General features: G+C 47.4%; 1 protein-coding gene across 1 annotated transcript in view; it reads right to left on the bottom strand.

The window, feature by feature from the left end:
* The window catches only part of LOC311433411 (uncharacterized protein), a 65,984-nt gene that overhangs the window by 22,287 nt on the left and 28,064 nt on the right, over window positions 1-15,633 (bottom strand). Inside the window, exons 3-7 of the mRNA XM_084512500.1 lie at window positions 11,401-15,303; window positions 10,104-10,337; window positions 5,437-5,567; window positions 4,985-5,093; window positions 3,329-3,557 (exon numbers count right to left, since the gene is read on the bottom strand). The gene's annotated coding sequence lies outside the window, so the exon portion shown is untranslated. The remainder of the gene's footprint in view (window positions 1-3,328; window positions 3,558-4,984; window positions 5,094-5,436; window positions 5,568-10,103; window positions 10,338-11,400; window positions 15,304-15,633) is intronic.

Genomic DNA, 15,633 nt, shown 5'->3' with positions numbered 1-15,633 from the left:
ATGTGATGAGCCGCCAGTAAACGCTAGAAAAATCTCATCCTGAGAATCCTAACTTGATTTGCCTCCTCGAGGTAGATAAATGACTGCAGACATATGCTACTGTGCTCAGGGAAACACAGAGAGAGGAGTCTGTCTGCTGCAAAAGCTCAAGGTTACTTTTTGACCCCAAACAGGAAAAGGATGACACCCATTCGGCAATGAATTCTCCTGATTTGCTGAGACAATTTCTATCACAGCTGTACAAAAAGAGATGGTAAGTAAGATGGGTGGAGAGACCTCCAGAGAGCCCGTGGAGATGCCAGGAGCACCTTGATTGCCAGAGCTTTTATGTTAGCTGGTAAGTGCACAGGAAGGAAACAGCTCAGGGTAGCTCTGCACCCAGGCTGTGTAGGCACTGAGAGAACAGAGTTTGAATATACCTGGCCCGGAGTCAGTGAGAGGGGTGAAAAAAATATCCTTTCCTCCACCTTGACACCATTTATTCAGAACAGCACATTTGAAGGCCGTCCTTCTCTGCTCTCAGCCTTTTGAGAGAACAACAGCTAAACGCTGCCTTTGAAGGATCAGTACCTTGCTTATCTCATCTCTGCACCTCTTCACACAGCCTCTTCTCTCAGGCGCGTGGCGCTGCTTCCAGGAATGAGGAATTGCTCTGTGCAGATCTTGGTGGCCACAAGTGCTGTGCAGTGGGTTCCTGTGGCAAGGTTTTGGTAGCAGGGGGGCATTGGGGTGGGTTCTGCGAGAAGAATCCTGAAGCTGCCCCATGTTAGGGAAGGGCCTTGCTGCTGGCCAGAGCTGGGCCAAGAAGTGATGTTGTCTGTGCCTCTGGGAGAGCAGGCTGAAGAAAGGAAAAACAAAACAACTGCTGTGGAACAGCAGCTGGGAGAGAGAGAGGAGTGAGAAACAGCTTTGCAGACGCCAAGGTCAGTGGAGAAGGAAGGGGAGAGGTGCTCCAGGCGCCAGAGCAGAAGTCCCCCTGGGCCTGTGGTGAGGAGCACGGTGAAGCAGGCTGTCCCCCTGCTGCCCATGGCGTACCATGGGGGAGCAGGGTTCCACGCTGCAGAGCACGGTGGAGCAGGGGCAGAGAGGGACCAAGAAGGAGCAGCAGAGCCAAAGTGCTCCAGAGCAGCTGGACAGGCGGTACGGTGCCAGCAGTCCTTTTGGCAAGCAAACTTCAGCATTAACACAAGGACAAAGTATGAGGAACAAACTGGTGTCTAGCACATCCAGCGTGCGAGTTCCCAGTGCCAGTTCAGGCTCATTAAATGCCAGACAGAAGGCTACAGGTGTATCTCAGAGCCATTTTAGCTGGGCATGGGGCTGTCTCAGTATTTTTAGGGCTAACCGAGCTTTGCCCCACTGGGACTTTTTGTCTCGTTAACCCCACTGCGGTGGCTGCCTGATAGAGATGGCACCAGGATCCGGTGACTAGGGCACAAAGAGGAGTTGGGAAAACTGGTTTGTGTTCCCATCTCTGCTACTGATTTGCTGTATATCCATGAGCAGTTAATTAAGTTCAGTATGCCTAAGCTTTCCCCACTTTAGAACTGTGATAATTACATTTATCTCTCTTTGTGAAGAACAAGGGCTTGGAGACATTTGGATAAAAGCCCTCAAAGAGCCAAGTGTTGTTATAGTTAGTTATAATAAAACTCATGGCCCTCCCTGAATTTATACAAGTTGTCCTGTTCCAGTGGCTGTTTCATAGACAAGGCAGAAAAACCAGGAGGGTAATTACGTTGTGACTCCATACCCTGCTGCAGGCTCCTCGCATTGCATTTATTTAGGTAAACCCAGCTCACCTACAGCCTCCTAGTTCCTGTGCTCAGGTTCTAAGGCAGCTGTGGGTATTGCAATGATATGAGTGTCACTGCAAAGCAACTATGTTTTTGTCACAGTGTGCTGTGATTAAAAAGCACCGGAATAGCTTTTAATTTCTGAAATAACAGTGCAAAGTGCTAAGTTACAGGGAATTCTGGTATTGCATAAATGATGTTTTTCAGAACAAGGAAAAAACACAACATATTGCTCTTCAAAGGTGTTTAGCCCCCTGATTTCTCCTTAGGTGCATAAATTTTGAGTGAGAGCTCTACAAAGCAAATAGTTCAAGTACGACTGATGTTGACGGTGATGAGCCACTCGAAGTTTCATGACAGACTTCACTTACAGGGCCAGCAGGGAAATGTTACCCCTTACACTATGTATGAGCTTGTATCACAGACTGCAAGGGCCATGCTTAATTTTCTACGTAAGTAATGGTCCCGAGGGCTTAAAGTTTGAGGCAGAACTCACTGCTTTTGCTGCTAATAGATATTAAAATGTGAGCAAGCTATAACCTCTATATCAACAACAATACTTGCACCTACGCTAATAAATTAAACAGTGCTGGGGAACAATCCTGGCCCCTGGGAACAGCTCTGTACTGTTTTATTCTTTCAAGAAGTGCCTGGTCTGGTTTGGCTCAGGCCAGCCAGCATTCTCCAAGGCCAAGCCTTTTCAAACTGTAGGAATTAGCACAGGGCACAGGCCTTCTTCAGAGTACTGCGTGTCCCTGCTCTGCGTTGAAAGCTTAGGGAGACCAATCAACCAACCAAAAAAGTCACTGGGGCAACAGGACGGGTCCTGCAGATCTCAAAAGCTCTGTCGTGTTTTTGGGCACAAATGAAGGAGACACGTAGCAGAAAGGGTTGATTGTACAGGTCAGATGTGTCTTGCTCCAGAAACAGGGAGCAACTTAAAAGCTCCAAAGGAAGAAGAGGGAAGTGTCTGCATTTGCAAATGATGTGTGTGAGTCTCTGTGGGTGTGAGTGCATACATGCACATGCAGGGGAAAAAACCTTCCAAGAAAATCACAGAATATCCACCACCAGATTACAAGGAAAAGAGATGCCAAGATCTTTGAATTAATTATTCTCAGTGAATCATTCGTACAGTTAAAAGCCATACCAGCATTTCCAGAAAAACTTTCAGTTCTGTATACGTAAACAAATGTAAAGAAAACAAACAAACAGCCAAGAAAATTTGAAGATAAAAGACTTGAGATAATAAGATTAAAGATGTTAATTGGAACCATTTGCAGAAGCTACACCTCTACCGACTTTGACATCCGTGGCTGAGTTGCTACAAAATACTTTAGCTCCGACCTGATGGCTTCAGTCAGTTTAAGCCTAGAGACCAGAAATATTCTTACCTGAACCCATTGAGTTGTGCAGACTCTATGTGAGAAAAGCACAGAGGTACAGGTTTAGGTGACTCTGTGTTTTACTTTTTTTTGCAGGTATTTCACTGCTTTGGGTCTAGGTTTAAATACATAATTAGAGGCAAGTACCTGCATAAGTACTTTGAACTTGGGCAGCGATTCCCAAACTGTGTTTCCCCCCAGCTTACTTTCCAGCTGACTTCATTCCTCACCAAGGACATCTCCTTTCCCACCCCTGCTTCTTATCAAGACCTCAATCTCTTCTGTGTGCAAAAGATCACAGCATGCCATATTTGCTCCTCATTCGTAGACAGTGATTTTGAAGTCTTGAACAAGCTTTCCAAAATAGATGAATAGCCTGAAGAATAGGTGGGAAGAAACAGGGAAAAAAAAAAAAAAAAAAAAAAAAAGTCTTGTTTATTTTACTTTACACCCTAGATTTACAGCTGATAAACACTATTGTCCTTACTATGGTTGAATGAATAGCTTTACCTGAGAAGGTAACTAATGGATTAAAGCACTTGATCTTAATTATCCCACAGTTCTCAGTGTTATTCAGGTGGTGACAGAAAATGCCCATCAGTTTTAAGCCTCTGTTTTCCCGGAAACCTCATTGCAAGTGTGTCTACAAGACAAGCACACTCACAGGACAGGCAATTAACATATCAGGGCACTGCTCAGCCTGTCAGAGGGATTCTTCCTACTAAAAGCAATCCTGATTTTCTACTTTCCTACTGCTATTGCAATACTGCCTCTGTAAAAGATTGTCAGCCAGAATAATAAGCCAAGAAGCACATTAAATCACTAAGATTTCCTCTAACAAGTTTTTATTCAGACCCACTCCAAATGTTGACAAAGATTAAAGATTCTTCGAAAAGAGTTCACAGCTTCAGATATGGCCAAAACAGATGAGGGGAAAAGGAAAAGTGTGTGCAATAATAGACATGGGCTAATGCATTTCAAGAAAAGCATTTCAGCCTGAGAAGTTGCTACTAAGATCGTTGGCTGCCAGAGGGGCAAGGTGCCAAAACGCTTCTGAAATGCAACTGTGGTTGTTGATGACCAGTAAGAAAATATCTTGCATGTCAGTGCAAACTTCTGTTATCCCAAGACAAAACAAAGAGGGGAATGCAAATGAAAGCCTTGCGTAGCTAGCTGGAAGATGAACCCTCATTCCCTGACCCCGGATGCAACCTAGTGAAGCGTGAGACAGAAATACACTCATTCTCCAACTTAAAAATAGCAAAAATCCTGTGTTTGAGTTCTTCTGAAACTGTTGCAACAAAACCAAAACTCTGGCTGCGTTACATAAGACTCTGCTGTGTCAGACCAGCCTCAGATGAAGCAGGACATGCCAGTGCCTCTGGCTGGGATGCCAGGGGTTTAAATACCGGCTTTGCCACTGACATCCTGGGCAACCTCGTTCAAGTCATGATGTCAGCTGCTAGAACTGTTTCAAGGCTGTAAAAGTAAGCCGAGTGCTTCCTGTCCTCCACCCCTTTTCCTGCCCATGTGGACTCTACGCCTCCCTGGGCAGAGCTGCTCTCCCACCAGATGTATATGTACAGTGCTAAGCACAGAGGGAGAGGGACGGGCTGAAATAAAATCCCCACTAGAGAATGTTAAATGCTTGTTGTTTTTTTTTTTTTTCCCTCCTCCCTTGGTTTCACGTTTTTCCCTCGTACTTCCCACACTGCCTTATCCTTGAAGACATCTTCTGTAACTGGAGCCCACATCAGCCCACACTGATGCTTTGTCCGAAGGGGAAAGGAATCACACACCTACCAAGGCAGAGTTTTTCTGGCTTTCCTGGCCCATTTTCTGCTTGCCATCTGTTTACAGGAAAATGTCTTCGGGGCAGAAGCCTTCTGCGTTGCCGGTTATATTGTGCATTCTGTTGGTATCTATCAAACAATAAAGTTGTTTTTAATTAAGACAGGCTGAGCAGGGACTGGTGCCTTTACCTCCAGTGGGAACCGTGCCCAGGTGAGTGGGAGGTGAGACTGGCAGTCTGGAGACATCCTGAGGATCTCAGGGGTCAAATGGGGAATTTATCTAACCTATACTGGAAGTTTATACTCTGACAGAGCTCCTCCCCAGTGCTCCTTTTGCACTCAGCAGAAACAGAGTTTTCCAGTGCATGGTTCTCATCCCCTCTGAAATAGGTGGTGAAAATACCTGCGATTCTCGACTTTGTAGCAATTTTTATCTTTACAAAGGGAGTCTCCACTATCGACCTGTTGGTGCCTGAGCTGGACAGATGAGATGAGATATCTTGAGATGAGTCTGACTCTGATTCACTTGGCCCCTTACAGCTGCTATTTCCGTGTCGGTATGGCAATGGTGACAATAAACTTGAACTGGGGGCCTGTGAATGAAAAACAGTGCCAGGGTGGTTTTATTTACAGTTATATTCAATTACAGCACCAGCTTTCCCAACATGTAAAGAAAAAGACATGTTCTTTTTAGCATATTTTACACTGGTTCCCAGAACCACACAAACACAAGCGTTTTTATGCCAGTATAACCACATGTACCTCTGCTATGCAGGGACTTTAACATGTAAACATCACAGAAGGGTCATTAAAGACAACTCTTTCCCTGTGCAGCACTGCTCTACAAAGCATTTCCAAAGGAGCTGCACCCTAGGCAAAGAGGACAAGATATACATCCCTATCAGACCACATGGAAGAAACACGCACCAGCATTTTGCTGCTGCTTTCATGCTGTAGGACGCCTGCCAGGTTAGGAAGTGGATTTACACATTTAAAAAAAAAAAAAAAAATCTATCTAGCTATTCTCTGGCACAACACTGAGCAGATCAATGTGATAGAGCTGCTCTGATGGAAAAAAAGCTTAGTGCAGCACCCCCGTTATTGTATATTGACCCAGCATCCACGGGGTCAGTCCATTTCACTAGTCTGCTGCTTTCAGAACGGGTTTTGGTGTGTCCCATCACGGGGCATTCCTGCCTTTGGAAAGCCCTGATGGATTGACTGAATTGTTTTTCTCGAGGGTGCTGATATCACCGCAGCCACTGAAACAAGGGAAAGGAAACAGGGCCATTCCAGGACCAGACACTCTCACAGGACACCAACTTGCTATTTAGGTCACAGACCCCGGGGAAAATGTGGCAACCTTGGCTTTGAAGGGGAAATGGAAAGATCAGCTCTCCAGCAGAAGGTTTGGTCAGTAAATTGGGAACAGTTTCCCTTGCCCTCCAGCACAGCTAGGTTAAAAGGCACAGTGTTTCCTTAGGAATGGGGCATGCCAGCAAGGAGTGGCTGGCGACCTCGATATTTAACCAACTATTAAATACAATCATTGCAAAACAGGGCAAAAACATCACTTTTTAACATGGATGGCTCTGGGAAGGATGTTGTACTGCTCGGGACATTGAAGTTGTCTTGAGGAAAGCCCTCTTCAGCTGAACATAATGCCGGGAGCTGCCCGCCAGTACTGAAACTGCAGGAGGAAGCCACAGAGAAAAGATGGGGAGATTAGGAAAAGGGAGTGATGTGGGGAAGCTGGAAGGAGCTGGAAGAGACTCGGAGGAGGGAACAGCTGGAAAGTCTGCTTTATTTATTCAGTGGACAAACAAAGCAGCTCCTCCATCAATAACAATTACTCACCTTTGACGCTCGGGCCCCAGATTGGCAAAGGGCTCAGGTGTGGTAACAGCAACTCCCACACGTCCCTTCAAGCTGCCTGGCTCCAGAAGTGGAATTCCCAAACCCCATCTACCCACCTACACCTCCAGCATGAGCCACTGGCAGAAGCAGTCACTCGGAACATTTGTTTGGTGCATCAACCAAGGGGACAAGGACACACATCAAAGGCAAAGGAGACGTGGAAGTGCCATCTGCAGCCTAACAGAGATCAAGACAACGTCTCCTTTCAAAGCACTCACATCGGCTGGAGAGAGGGAAGTATTCCCCAACTCGTCTTGACACCAGGCCACTGAGCAGCAAGGAATGTGAAGTTCATGAATCAGAAAGGATGTGGCACCATGAGTACATAGCCAGAAGGATATTCTCCTGGTAAAGTGTGAAGAAGAGGGACCTTCAAGCGGTTGTCCCTTCTCCACCACCATTTGTGATGAGGATTCTGTGATTCTACGATTTGTGTATTTTTTCAAAATCGCTGGTTTTGAACAGCAGTCTACAAAGCCTTGCAAGTCTGAGGAACATACTGGTAACCTGCAGAAAGACTTGGTGTTAAGAGAAGAATATTAGCGAGGCACTTGGGGTTGTAAAACCTTAAGTAGCCAATCAGTAGAACAGAAGTCATTGCTAACGAGTGAGGTCTTTCTCCTCCAGTTAAAACATCTCTTCAAGAGCAACCAGACACACAGGGAACGCACCCACTGCAGTGCTTAGTGGAAGTGTCACTCGTAGCACACAGGAGGAGAAAAAAAATCTGTTTAGCAAACTCACTTTCACTTGCAAACTCTGTGTTGAGGTCCTGTAATTTACAGCCTTTGGTTCTTTTGAAAACAGTTTCCCAGTGCTTGGAGAGATGGCATGTGAGAGGTAGGAGACCCAGTTTCTACACCACTGGCTCAGAGTTTCTTGCTTGGAAAATGGGCCTCGGTTTTCCTATCTGGAAAACTGAAGTGCTACCAGGTCTTTGAGGTCTCCCCATAAACAATGCCTCTGGGCCCTGTAACAACAAAAATATGAAGAGATGTTCTAATAACAGAGATGCTGAGCAGTATTATCATAGGTTGCATGATACAGTGTGCCGTGATATTTAAAATATAAAGAAAGAAAGTCTGTTCAGCTGATGTATTACATCTGAGATTAGTAATCTGAGCCGCAAATGTATTCAGGTCTGCCGGTAGACACCACAGAGGAGACACATAAAGTAAAGAACCTGCAGGCTTTCTAGTAACATTAATCTGCATTTATATAGCGCATTTCACTCGACAATCTTGAGAAGTTTATTATGAAAACTCTCACAACACTCCTGTGGGCTAAGAACACAACGCAGCCTCTCTTTAATTGATGGGTAACTTGGACTTCATCAAGAAAAAAGGAGCTGAAGGTCAAAGAGGGTGAATGACAAAGCCAGACAACCTCCCCCCACTACCCATCTTTTGTAGCACTCATCTGAAGAAGCAGAAAGCAGGCAGGAATGCACTGTTCATCAGAAGGTTACACTGCAAGCCATCTCAAAGAAGCTATCATGAACTGCTTAGAGATGGATAATCCCTCAAATTATGTCTATTTTTCCTAGGCAGACCCCTCCGTGAAAAACACTGCAAGATCTTCAGTTAACTGAGGGCCACATCGCTCCATGAAACTCCATGTGGGGAAGACCTGCAGCATCCACGGCCTACTTGCAATGGATCCATCAAAGCTAAGAAAACCAACCTCGCATCAGTAGGCTTCAGTTTACAGACAAGGAGGTTGAGCAGCCACCTAAGGTGTTTTCAGAGCTCACAGAGAAGGAAGGCTTGAAAATCACTACTTTGGAATTTCCCACCAAAATGCTCATTCAAGCTCTCCCTCTCCGGGTTACGAGATGTGACAGGACCATGCCTCAAGGCAGCATGGCTGCAGGCATAAAAGAAGTCTTCTCACCAGGAGGTAGGGTTCATCAGATGAATGACTTAAATGAGTCTGACTTCACAGAGAGCCTCTGAGGGCTCAAAGAAGATGTGTCTTGAGTTGGAAGTCCAATTTGGAGGCATTTTGTTTCTTCCCTTGAAAAGCATTTTCTAATAAGACAGAACAACAGTGGCTACTGAAGCAACATAACGAACAACCTTGCTCTACCACCTTTTATCTTTCAGACCTCTTTAGAGAAAACATATTTAAAACCATAGATCCACCACATAAAAATGCTGACTGATCACACAGTTCCATAAGGTAAAACGTCCCCTACGCTGCAGTGCCCAGATATATGCCTGTGTGCCCGTGCGTGGGTGTGTGCATGAGAACACGTGTTAGATGTGACTCACTGGCTCACGGTGCTCACGCCTGACAGAAAGGCACAAAAATTCTCCAGTACCTAAAACTTTTGGGAAAAGAGACAGCCAAGCTGGGGAGCCAGACTCCATCAGTGCCCTTGGTGATGGAAAGGCCGCAGTGGCACCTCATGATTGCACCATCAAAGGGCAACATCAGAGAACCCCCGGCCTGCTCTTAAGACACAAAACAGCAGGAAACCAGGCTTCACTGGCTCCACGGCTTGTGGCATGATTTGCTGCTCTCCCTGCAGTGTCACCGTGCCTTCATTGCACCTGGGACCTGAGCTGTCCTGATTAAGCGAGGACAGGTTTGTTCTCCTGTGTGCCCTCCTCTCCGCCTGCACTACAGGCTCGGGAGACTCTCGCCCCGCTTTGCCACTGACCTGCTAAGCCAGCCACTTTCCCTCTCAGCACCTCTGCTTCCTCATCTTTGAAATGAGAATTATGACCTCTGCAAGGCACTTTGATGTCCACAGATTAAGTGCTCTGTGGCACACATACATCTTCTCTCTATTTTAAATGCCAGGTAATATGTTGTCATGCTTTTTCTTCTTCTTCTTCTTCTTCTTCTTTTGTTTATTCACCTTTATTATTAAAAATGGAAATCAATCAACCAACTTGAAAAAAAAATAAATAAAAAAAAAACAACACTTTGGATCAGCCTCCTCTTGTGAAGGTAATTATGGGAGAGAAAGCAATTTTGAAACAATGGATGGCAAAATGCAACGCTTAGAAACTACAGAGCATGGTGTATTTGTCCAAGCCTAACACTGAAATCCACCCTGCAGTTGGCTGTTGCAATATTCCTTGTTCTCTTCCATTTTCTAAGCCATGTACGAAACTTGCTTCCAAAATAAATTATTTAGCTTCTAACTGCTGCAATGCACAGCAGGACGCCTGTCAGAGCAAAGTGTTACTAATGGAGGATACCTCACATGATCCAAAAGGGAAGATGAGTTCAGACCGCAGCAGAGCCTTGGTGAGAACACAGCTCCTGAAGCTGATGTGCAAAGGCAGCGAAACCCGTACTCGATCGGCCACCCAGAGACACTGCAAAGCGGCGCTGCTCCAAAGCAGAGTGTCCGTCTGTCCGTGCCTCCACACGAATGGCCTCGTTGCCTGCCTGGGCAGATGTGTCAGCTGAACCGGGGTTGTTCGAAGGCTCTATTGGAAGATGGACAGTCATCAGGCTTGTGTATTCATTCAGTGATGCAGATTTAAGACTCCGGTGCTAACTCTGCTCCTAACGTGCCAAAAGCAGCACCCTGTTTTGGACCACGCAGTTATCCCCAGCAAAGCCAAGGGGGCACTGCATTGCCCAGCGTAATCTAGTGCTGAATTTGCTCTGCGTAATATTTCAACTGCTGGGGTTAGCAGTTAAAATGTAAAGATCTGATTCTCGCATTCCAGGTCTCATTTGCAGAAAGTATCATAAAAACAGGGATAAGAAGATGGGTCTTTTAACTTATAAATGAAGAATATTTTCTGGGGAGCTTCTAAAAATAGTAAACAGCTCCCACCCTGTCCTGCAGACCGTGCAAAGTAACAGGAAGCCTATTCTAGATAGAGCAGTCACTAAAATTTTAAAATGTACACAGAAAGACCTCTTGACATGCTGATAGTTACGGGTAAAAGCCCTTTAGCAGTCTTATTCTGCATCCTCTGGCAGATGTGATGCACACATGATGCATAATGCATCATGACCATGACCCCCCTCCCATTTAAATTCATGGGGTTGGCCTGGAAATCACAACATTTTTAAATACATCTAGAACAGTCCTTTTTCCCACTAGATTTCCGTTCTTCAGAAGGTAGACACATTCTCAAATTGCTCTCCATGTTCAAAAGCAAGAAATTGCCTCTTAAAAAAAAAAAAAAAAAAAGAAATGTATGAATAATACAAAACATTTGTGAAACGACACAGAACTCAAAACTGAAACTAAAAGAAAAAAGAGCCAACGTCATGAGATTCCTGATAAAACTGTTGTCCACTGATAATAGGAAGGAAGCTCCAAATAAGCCACAGTAGGGAAGACCAGCCTCCGAGCCATAAAAACACAGTCTGCCCCTGGGGATGCCTCCAGCTCCTGCCATGACTTTGCAGTTTGCGCCATGCGTTTGGACATTTATTCCCCGTGGAAGGGACTGGAGGAGATGAAAACTCCTGAACGCGAACAACCTTCAACCCGCAACCAATGTCTTATCTGACACTGTTTTATGTACATACCCTTGGCTCCCAGTGCAGACTCCAGTAAACAACCTGCAAGACAAATATTGCTGATGGACGCGCGCGCTGCACCAGGCGTGCAGCAGTGGTGTGTGATCAAATGACTCACTCGGGCCAATCTCCTTAGACACTGGTTTACTCGATCTGTTACTGAGAGCCCCAGAAAAAATGAGTTCCCCACCGGACTCGTGCACAGTAAGAGGCTTGAAACCCTCAGGGCAAGACTCTGACCAGAATAAATCAGGAAGCAACGAGACGCGAGGAAGCCACTTTAAATAAATGTCAAGTTTGAACTTGAAGCTGTGAAATGATCTGAATAAACGTCAGACACTACGGAAAGCCTTCGGAAGAGGGGGTGCCACTCCTGGTCCTGGGTTCCTTCCTCCATCGATGAAGATGAGCCAGCATTAACTTGTGAAAAGGCACAGGCACGTTGGACACCCTCCCTGCGCTGTCCGTACTGCTAACTGTCATCTCTGATTCCCGTGGGTGGGTGTGGGAGGGCAGGGCCATGAATATTTCTGCAGGTACGTGGTACCTTGCCCTTTAGTCTCGGTACACAGTGCCAAGGGAATCTTCTTCTTCGGGCTCTTTGAAGCCACATGGCAAGAGAAGTCCACATCTCCGACTTGGTTCTTCAGCCCGTTGCTGACTTCCAGCGAGCCCTACATGCCGCCAGCACTACCCTCTCCAAACCTCTGCCTTGGGCCTCTGTGCAGGGCAAATTTACATGAGGTCGGGTCTGCTCTCCTAGACCTTTGTCCAATGATTTGCAGTGGCAAAGCCAACAAAGTCTAAGAAAAGAAGCCAGTTGTTTATCAGCACCTCAATAATTCTGATAGGAGAAACTCCTCTGAACTATTTTGCGCTTGGAATTGAATTTATTGCCAGACTTTCTCCTTTATCATATTATTCAACTCTTTCAGTCCTACGGGAACGAGGACTTGAGTGCCATACCACCCAGAAACCAAAGGAAGCTTCCACGAAACCAGCAAACACCTCCCACCTTCTCACCAACGTCATTAAAAAAGCAAAACAAACCCGAGAGGTTGTACAAGTCAGCCTATAAAGCCAGGCGTGAGGAGAGCAGTGTCAGTGGTAATGGGGCAAGAAAGGCAGGGTAATTACACCACACCAAAATTGCGATCGTGCTGCATTCCTTCTCGGTGAAGGCCAGCTACGAATTAGATACACCTCTTTAAATCATCAAAGGGAGTGGCTGCAAGATACAAGGTGCTGGGATTAAGATGAAGTTCTGGGTTTGCCAGTTCTCAGCAGTGGCTTTGGTGGCTGGGCTGGGCACATCATTAACTGTTCCCAAATGGTGTTCACACCGGGCCACTTCTTTTTAATCTTTATCCAATTCTCAGTATTTCAGGAGTCCCAGGCTCCACCAAGCAAAGATCTGTACGAGCCCAGAACTGGATGGGGGTATCAATCCACAAGGGGCTTTGTGCTTGGCCAACCAGTCAAGTTCAGAGACGTAGATGTTGGCATTATTTCAGGGGAGTGCAAATATTTGTCATGTTGCTCCAGCGTCCACCACCAGACCTACAAGCTCAGACCCTCAAGCATGAAACCTCAAGACCTTCCCCATCGAGAAGGTTGGTGCAAATATTACACGGGGCCCATTCTGTGCAGATGGTTTAACAGGATGGCACGGGTGAGGGAACAGATTTGGCTCAGACCTCTCCTTTTTGAGAAGAGTGAGTGCAGTAGCTTAGATGGTGGCACGCACCCTATGGACCTTTGCAGAGGAAAACCTGTGGGCAAAGTGGGTTTCAAGGAAGCTCCCCCATGGATGGGAGGCACAGTGCTGCCCAGAAACGTAGCCCTGCTCCCCTGAGTGCTGATCTATGCAGAGGTAGGCAGTCCTCTTCTGCTGGAGAACACCTCCCTAGAAGAAACCACAGGAGCAGCCGTCACACAGGCAGGACAGTGGCACAAGGGGGCAAAGCTGCTCTGGCTGCCTCGCCTTGTCCGTGGTGCAAACAGGATTTTCAGTGTCTTCCTGGGTTGCTGTAGGGTGAGAAGAGAACATTGCAGAGCAGCAGAAATGCACAGACCAGCCTCAAAAACATGGGAACATCCTCCCCCATCATAGCTTCATACCACAGGTTGTTCCAGTCACTCCTGCCACGGCCAACAGAACAAACGTTGCATTTGTGCTCGTTTTTGGAAAACATGCCAAAGAAGACAAACACAAGGCAAAGCAGCTGGCCAAATGGCCGAGTCTTGCTATTTAATTATTCCAAAATGAGAAAGTTCAATTAAAAACAGCTACAGAACAGAGCCATAATAGTGACCTCTCTCCTCACAGGAACTCCAGCTTTGGCACAAAGCACTGGCTGGCCTGATTTTATGTCCAATAAATTTAATCTGATTCAATAAAGCAGCTCCCCGTGCAGCAGAGGAAAAGATGATGTGTTATGAAAAGAGCTCTCTGGGCATCCTGTAACACCGTACCTCCAAATAAAAATGCAAAACCTTCGGGTGACTCCCCTTCTCTCTTAGGCCAGCACAAAAAAGCACAATGGCATCAGCATCGGTGAGGGCAGAGGTGAGCGGCGCACCAGAGCTGAACGAACCACCAGACTCCCTCCGGATCCTCTTTGTGGTGAAGTTGTGAGGGCACTCGGCTCACCGCTCACAAGCCGGCCATTTCCCATGCACAACAGTTTCAGGTTACCGCGCTGTTTATGGATTCAGTATTCAAGGAAGGTGCTTTTCCATGTGGTGAGGGCTGACACCCAATGTTTTGGCACGATGAAAACAGCCCGGTGGTTTTTCAAGACCAAAATCAGGGCCACAGGGATCCCCACTGCCTTCGTGCCTAATTGTGCTGGTATAGCTGCAGAAGACACGGCTTCTGTACGTGACTTCCAGCAGAGCTATATGCACTAACGTGAGCTTTGATGAGCCATTTCCACTGGGCATCCAACGATGAAAACACCGCCAAATTAGTGGACGCTACTGAAAAAGTAGCCAAGCATCTAAACACTTGCACAATCTTTCCTTGCTCTCAGTAGCTCTTGATTTCTCGAATGGCATCACCTAGTGATTGGGAAGTGTTTCCCAACAGACGTGCACCGTCATATTGAAAGCCTAAACACTGCAATGACTTAGCTTCTTCCACACCACTTTACACAGTGTGAGTAATTAATCCTCAGAGCGCCGTGGCGGAGGAAGGACGGCGACGTTCATCCACCCAGCCCAACACATGGGTTAAGTGGAGGCACAGGAAAGCCAGCTGACACGTGCAAGGTCCCGTGTCACGTTGCTGGAGGGATGTTTATGCCACCACATCGTAGTTGTGAGGAAGTGACAACTCTCCAAATCTCCCCCCATTCCTCCTGGACCCTAAATTCATCAACAGCATCATTACAGCATGCTTGCTGGGACAGGTCACTCGTGCTATGGTGAAGGCAGGGGATTCCTGGCATCCCAAGCAGAGCTGGTGGCCTCGGCCTGAGGCAGCTTTGCAGGTCTGTCTGTGAGGATTTGGGGAGTCCTTGGGAGCCCCCTGCTCACACAGCTGGAAGCAGGGACATCCCGGTACGACAGTCACGTTGTGCAACCACGGGCCGTGCATGTCAATAGGAGCTCCCCCCTCCGTAATGAGCAATCGATAGCCGGCCGACTTATACAATTAGCTTATGTCATTAAGAAGTTTGCGGCGAGGATTTCAAAGCAGCCGCGCCACATGACTTGGCCGAGAGGCTGCAATTCGCCCAACAACACGCAGCCCTAAACACAGCCTCGCTGCCTGATGCCACGGGCCACGCTGCCACCCACAACGGCCCCACCAACGCTGGGCTTCCCTTGGGACTCGGCCTCGGCCAGCTCACGAGGGACAGTTACCCAAATCGCCTGCTCCAGCCTCCTGCGGGGGTTACTCGGGATCTGAGTAAAAGGAAAATACAAAGAATTGAGCTCAGCAAAACGCAGGGCCCTCTCGCAGCCTCCCCCAGCCCTTCTCCCGACCCCACAGCCCCCTTCCCCGGGGGACCCCATCCCCTCCCTGCCTCCTCGGAGGGGTCGAGCCCTCCCTAGGGCCGGGGTCCCCGCGTCCCCCCTGCAGCCGGGGGGAGCCCGGGGCAGAGCTGCGGAGCCGAGGAAGCCGCCGCAGCCCCCGCCCTGCCCTGCTCCCCCCAGGCCAAGGGGCTGGGCTCTCCTCGCTCCCCGCCGGGCGAGGCAGCGCCGGCCACCTCCCCTTCTGCTCTTCCTCCTCCT

Source organism: Aythya ferina (assembly GCF_964211825.1).
Source record: "Aythya ferina genome assembly, chromosome: 3".
In the NCBI taxonomy this organism is placed as follows: domain Eukaryota; kingdom Metazoa; phylum Chordata; class Aves; order Anseriformes; family Anatidae; genus Aythya; species Aythya ferina.
This window is presented reverse-complemented; position numbering and strand designations above follow the sequence as displayed.